A 6,732-nucleotide genomic window follows, 5' to 3' on the forward strand; every position below is an offset into this window, starting at 1 on the left:
ACTGTTTCCAATGGCGCCGACATCAAACACGATTCAGATCAGCGTTGCGTGTGCGATATGTGGCATACGGTTGGTCCATACAAACTATTTGCGATGAGCATAACAACAAAAATGGTCAGCCATATGAGGGTGTCACAACAACAACCCCCTATAACAACGGATGGTTTCCAACGAAAAATCAGATGTGTTGCAAGTAGCCCCACGTATCCCATCTCTCCCATGTTTTTTTATTTGACCTCTCGCACGTCTTGAGAAGAGTCTCCGTAGATGATGTTCAAAAAAAAAAGTCTTCGTAGATCACTCATCTTCTCCCGCCCGTAACAGCAACTTCCCAACTTTTCTGCCGCGAGAAGCCCTAGAAGAATCTCTTAATCCATAATCGGTGGCGGCGCCTTCCATTCCAAATCTCCGCCTAGGTCTGCATCTCTACTTCCCTATTTTGTTGCGCTGCCCCTTTTCTGATCTATCTAGTGTCAATCATCATTCTCACCAATACTAATCCATCTGGTTGACCCTCGCTGGATTGGAATTTGGATGATGTGTCAACAGTGCAGGGGCAGGGTTGATGGATCCTCGATGGACTGCAAAAGCCTATGAGATCCGCATGAAGGTCATCTGCACCAATCCCTGCCACACCGACATCATCTTCTCGCAAGGCAAGGTACGTATACATCGAAGGATTCAGAAGTACAAACGTGTAGTACCTGCTACTAACTTTGTTCCTGAATCACTTTCGATTTCATAGGATCTTCTAGGACACGAGGCCTGTGGTTAAGTTTCTCGGATTTTGCCGCTGATTAGTACGTGAAGGCGGCCGGGGACAAAGGCAAATGTATAAGATGTAACGAACACACACTCTGTGAATTTGGGTGGTGCTGCGTGCAGGGTGGTGGTGAGCTTGCCGGAGCACGTAGAGGGGTCTACGGTGGGGGACACGGTGGGGGGCCAACATTCGTGTACCAGTGCTACTCGTGCAGCAGCAGAGCGTTTGAGTGGAAGAACGTGTGCACTATGCTGTCATTCGTCGTCGGCCCCGGGATGCTCCGCGACGGCACCATCAAGTTCAGGGACAGCCATGGGGCATTTTGCTGCTCGTCTTCCTCTGTTTTGTGGTTTGTGTTTTTTGCATTTCTGTTGATTTATGTATATTTTTTAAGGGGAACTTAGTCATATTCCTACACTAGACTGAAGATGCAGAAGTTAGAAGTTACATGGATACTAGACCAAGGAGGAACAGTTAGATACCTAGGCAAGTACGAGGATATTCTTTCTTACATCGCCCATCTTATTTAGAAATATACTAGAAACTGATTACACAATCTTCAACATTGCAGTCTCTAATTTTTCTCTTTGAAACAACACGGACTACTATTGAAAAAGTTGCTTGCCACTTAGGACCATAATCTTATACTTGAAATACTGAACCATCTCCCTGGAGAAAATTTATTTGCTTGTCATATATATTGGCAGTACGAACTTGCATCAAATTCACAGTATCCGGATTAACTTAGAAGGTTCATATTCAGAAAAACCATTTTAGGCTAGAGACCTTTGTTCGAGTAATGATCTTCTGATGACTGGCAGCCCAGCTACTGCATGATTGTAACAGCAGAACTTAAAATTTACTTCTCTGGTCCACCCAGGGTATTATCTGAGGCGACGACTTGTCTAGACATATTTTATTTCAGTATATATACATTTGAAATAATGATTCGTGGACTTCTAAGTTACCAATCCATATTATATATGAATATGCAGGTTAATTACAAAATTTACCAATCCGTACTATGAATCTGCAGGTTAATTACAAAATGTATATATACTAAATTGGATTATTAATAGCAATCCTAAATATTTTTATTATCTACCATATGCCTTCATCTTTTTTTCCCACCTTATTTGTACAAGAGAACACTTACGGGAGTACCATACTATACTGTAACTGAAACTTATGACAAACTAATAACATAATGCTTGCACATACTGCCCATTCAGTTTCACAAAGCATTTTAAATCTGCTTTTTTTTTGGCATATCTTCCTATTACTACCGCTAAATGTAGAAATTATACATCAGTCATGCCTTCTTTTCTATTGTTTTCGAGCATATAATGCCTCTAAAAATGGATAAGAGCCAGTGCATCTTTAATTCCTAAATTTTGGAATATCAATTATTTTCTCCTTAATGTCTTATGTTTGCAACTCAGCATACAACATAGCTATATATTTTAATAGGTTAACGATGTGACATCAAGCTATCTATGAAGTTTTATGTTTGTTTTTCTTTTTGCAATAATCACACAATGCATCTAGTCTTCATAACTGCAACCTAGATCATCTGGAAGGAAAGAAATCACAAGATATTTTGGAATATTGACCCATCATTTGATTCCTGGAAAACTATATTTAAGTGAGATTATTCCCTTCTGCTACATAGAGCCAAGGGTGATCTAGGGCCAGCTATATTCTCTGTTGTAAATTCAGTAAACTAGCTAACCTTTTTTTTTTGTTTTTATTCTTCGCCTAACTCTTCCTTTGGCTTACCACCTCATTCTTCATTGGTTATATGGTGCTGGGTTTGAGGGTGGCAGCCTCGGTTGGACAACAGATGTAAGGTAAGTAACTTGTGAGCCTTTATGTGTTTGTATGACCTTCCCTACTGACTTTTGATTAAAAAAACCACAAATTACATTGTATCAAGACACTAATTCACTATACAAGGTGGAAAAATGCTGATGGCTTAGAACATGCCGCTCAATAGATGTAGTGGAATTGATTATCGCATGACCTTCTCTGTACGTTGCTCCTCCAAATTTTACTTTTCTATTAATCTGATTTTCTCTAATGTATGTTACTTATCTCATTTCTTTGCTGTTGCAGATTGCGAAGATAAACTAATATGCATGGCTCGGGTGTGGATTGCAAGGTCGAGAATGAAGCTACTACTAGATAGTTCCACATGATGTTTTAGATTTTTTTTGCAAGATCAATGCTTCAAACATTATGTTTTTACAATGGCTGAGATGTTAATTGCAAGGACGAGAATTAGGCCGCTGCTACTAGATAGTTCACATCTTGTAATCTTTGGATCGCGTTCTTTGTAATGCAACAGTCAAATTAATAAATGAGACTTTTTTTGCTTATTATATTGTGGTTCTTATATGTCTTTATCAGCATTGACATGGTAACTCTAGATGGCAATATATGAAGTACCATTAATTTTCATGCTATGAAGGAATGCTTCTAGCATTGCAATGACCATTTATGCCCATTTGAAAATCATTTTGTTCAGGGTAGTCATCAACGCATATGAAGCGTTGTTAGGCTCTAACTTTATATGTAGCTACCTGGCAACGCTTATTCACATCGTTTACCAACGCATGTATATATGTTGTTGTAGACCCTTGCAACGCCACCAACGGCAACACATAATAATCCGTTGGTGTATACCTTAGCAATGATTATATGGACATACGACAACGCATCGATGCGTTGTTGAAGGGGGGTTCTTGTTGTAGTGTGTGTGCGATATACGGCATACAATTTACTCAGATAAGCTGTTTGTGATTAGGCAACACAACAGAAACAATCAGGCAGATCAAGGTATGTCCGATAGAGGGCATACAGTTCACTCTGGTGAACTGTTTGCGATGAGCAAAGACAATAGAAACGGTTCAAAAGAACAAGATGTGTGTGATACGCGGCAAACATGCCCATAATCAGAAATGCATGCGAACACCGATAATAACTTGGACTGCTAATAAGCTATTTGTGTTGCGGGCAAACACTTGCTAGTATACAATTGTCAGCGATTGATAAATTCATCACCGACGGGCTCCCTAGTTTACTCCGTCTGCGATGTGACTTGCTCTGTCTACAGAAGTACAACATATATAACCAAAATAAACATCCAATTACATAAGTGACTATACAAATCATTCGCACACACCTCAATAAACAATTACATGCATTCTAAACTAGGAGAAACCTAATCATCTACTTCTTGTGACGCTACCGCCACTGCTCTGTGCCTTGATCCCTCGTCTGGGGCAGGACGAAGGCACTTCCTCATGTCAACGATCCACCTGTACATCTCGTAGCTTGTGTACACGTCCATGGCCGCGTACTTGACGTGTTCTTCATCCAGTCTCTGCTCCCAAGCATTGTGCCAGGCGATCCTGTCCTTCTTGCACTCATCCTTCATATTCATGTAGTAGGGGTCGGTGATGGCCGAGGCGAGGTCAACCAAGGAGTTCTGATTGTTCTTGGTGTTGCCCCTGACCTTGTAGTGGTCATGGATGTGAACAAGATTCCGGCAGGGCAAGCCTGAAACCTCGAGCGCTTTTAGATCATTGGTAGTGTTCACCATAGCGAAACTGTAGTCGAGGCTGTTGATAAACCCGGCGAAATGCTTGCAAGGCCTTGTGGCCAGGTGGAAGTGGTAGATGAGGACGTCATGGCGCACACACAACTGGGCGACGACAACCTTCTGATCATGCCTGGCACGACTGGCGGTGAACTCAAGGTCGAAGCCGACCGCTTGGTACTTGTCCTCAACAAGCAACCGCTCCATAGTTTGGATGGAGCTCTCCACCGAGACTGGCTTTTTCGTGTACACCACCAAGAGGTCCTTCCCCCTCACGTGGGTGTCCACTACGTGATGCATGGTGAACTGCCCCCCATTGTCATTGCCAGCTACTGGGAGCGCCATTTGAGCCACAGGGAGCGCCATTGGAACCATTGGATATCCTCTCTGTATGTGTTGTCGTGGGTGTGCTTATTGTGTCGTGTGGCATGAGAGATGAAGGTAAATGGCCGCAGGAATAAATGGAGGCTGGGCGGCCTGGATTCTCGGCACATCCGCATGGCAGTTTTTGCAGCGGGTAACTGCACCGTGGCGCCGCGCCTGGTGCAACCGCATGCATAATGGCAGCACGAACGTACGTGATCGTGCGCCGACCCCAAACACTGGCACCGCACGTGGAGGGATGCGGGCAGAGCGCGCGGAGGGATGCGAGAGCACTCAATCGCGAGCAACCACACATAAAGCAGTTGAACATGCAGGGAATGGTCGTCTACAAGCTGGCCGGCAGTTGCGAGCCGGCGACATGATGTGAAACTACATCGTGTTCCACATCACACGGTGGTCGAACAATCGCTTGTGACGCTGCGTAGAGAGCGGCCTTGTGCTACTACATCTGTCTTGGTTTATTAGCCCCTTTATATCCTGTGCCAAATTTTTACCTTAAATTTAACTAACAAAATGTTAATGCATGTTATAAAAATAATATAATTGGAAACTATGTTCAAATATGAATCCAAAGATATAATCTTTGGCGACATGCTTTCGTTTTTTATTAGTTAAATCTCTAGTCAAAATTTGGCACAAGAATACAAAGAGGACTTATAAACCAGGACGGAGGTAGTAGGTAATTAAATCACAAACGTTTTTTATTAACCATATGTGTACGTGTCGTTTCGTCCTCCTCTCGCATGTCTTGTCACCCCCTGTCGCAGTCGGCTTCGAGCACAAGTTTGAGCACCGCGCATGCGTTATTTTGGCCAAACAATGGCTCGAAGTGGTGCCAATGAATCGTTGGTGCGCCCGTTCCTGCGCAACCGCGCAGGTTCCCGCGCATAGCCGCGCAAGCTTCTCGCCCGGCTCGGTGAAATCCCCCAAATCCCAATGCTTACCGGCCTGCTGTATAAACCCTCATGGCTAGCGAGTCCTGCGTCACATTTTCCCCTTCCTCCCTGTAGCTTATCTCGTCTGCTTCTCCCACAATCGATAATGGCACTTGTCCGTCATCGTCGCTCAGCCACTCCACTGTCATCAAAGGACAGCTCCAGCTGGGAGGCTACACCGCAGCGGCGTCGCAGTCCCCGACGTAGTGTAGTGCGCGTGGCGTCCCTGTCGGGTGTGCGCACAACACCCACCACACGCTCCGCCGCCGCTGCCTGTCAATAGCTGTTGCCGATCGCAGTTGCCGCCACCCCACCGTCTGCTGCCATGGCCGCCACACCACCATCGAAAGCCAGGGCCATCACCCGCTCCACCACCATGGCCCAAAGGCGGGAGGTGGTCGTCGTGGCCGCCACCTCACTATCGGTCACCGTGGCCATCACCCGCTCCGCCATAGTGACCTAAAGGCGGGAGGCAGCGGTCGTGGCTGCCAGCCCACCGTCAACCGCCGTGGTCATCACCCACTCCGCCACCGCCGCCTGCTACGTCTCCATCCTATCTACTTTTCCAGACACTTTTGCCCTTGTTTTGGACTCTAACTTGCATGATTTGAATGGAACTAACCCGGACTGACGCTGTTTTCAGCAGAATTGCCATGGTGTTATTTTTGGGCAGAAATAAAAGTTCTCGGAATGACCTGAAACTTCATGGAGAATATTTTTGGAATAAATAAAAAATACTGGCGAAAGAATCAAGACCAGGGGGCCCACACCCTATCCACGAGGGTGGGGGGCGCGCCTACCCCCTGGCGCGCCCCCCTGTTTCGTGGGCCCCCTGAGGCTCCACCGACCTCAACTCCAACTCTATATATTCACGATCGGGGAGAAAAAAATCAAAAAAAAAGATTCATCGCGTTTTACGATACGGAGCCGCCGCCAAGCCCTAAACTCTCTCGGGAGGGCTGATCTGGAGTCCGTTCGGGGCTCCGGAGAGGGGAATCCGTCGCCGTCGTCATCATCAACCATCCTCCATCACCAATTTTATGATGCTC

General features: G+C 45.3%; 1 long non-coding RNA gene across 1 annotated transcript; it reads left to right on the plus strand.

Annotated features, from left to right (window-relative positions):
• The first annotated feature begins 258 nt into the window (after positions 1–258).
• LOC123074473 (uncharacterized) lies at positions 259–3,086 on the plus strand. The gene is made up of 4 exons (XR_006435973.1): positions 259–416; positions 550–661; positions 746–2,613; positions 2,879–3,086. It is a non-coding gene; the product is annotated as an uncharacterized lncRNA (long non-coding RNA).
• The last annotated feature ends 3,646 nt before the right edge of the window (positions 3,087–6,732 follow it).

Source organism: Triticum aestivum, chromosome 3D (assembly GCF_018294505.1).
Source record: "Triticum aestivum cultivar Chinese Spring chromosome 3D, IWGSC CS RefSeq v2.1, whole genome shotgun sequence".
Classification (NCBI taxonomy): Eukaryota; Viridiplantae; Streptophyta; class Magnoliopsida; order Poales; family Poaceae; genus Triticum; species Triticum aestivum.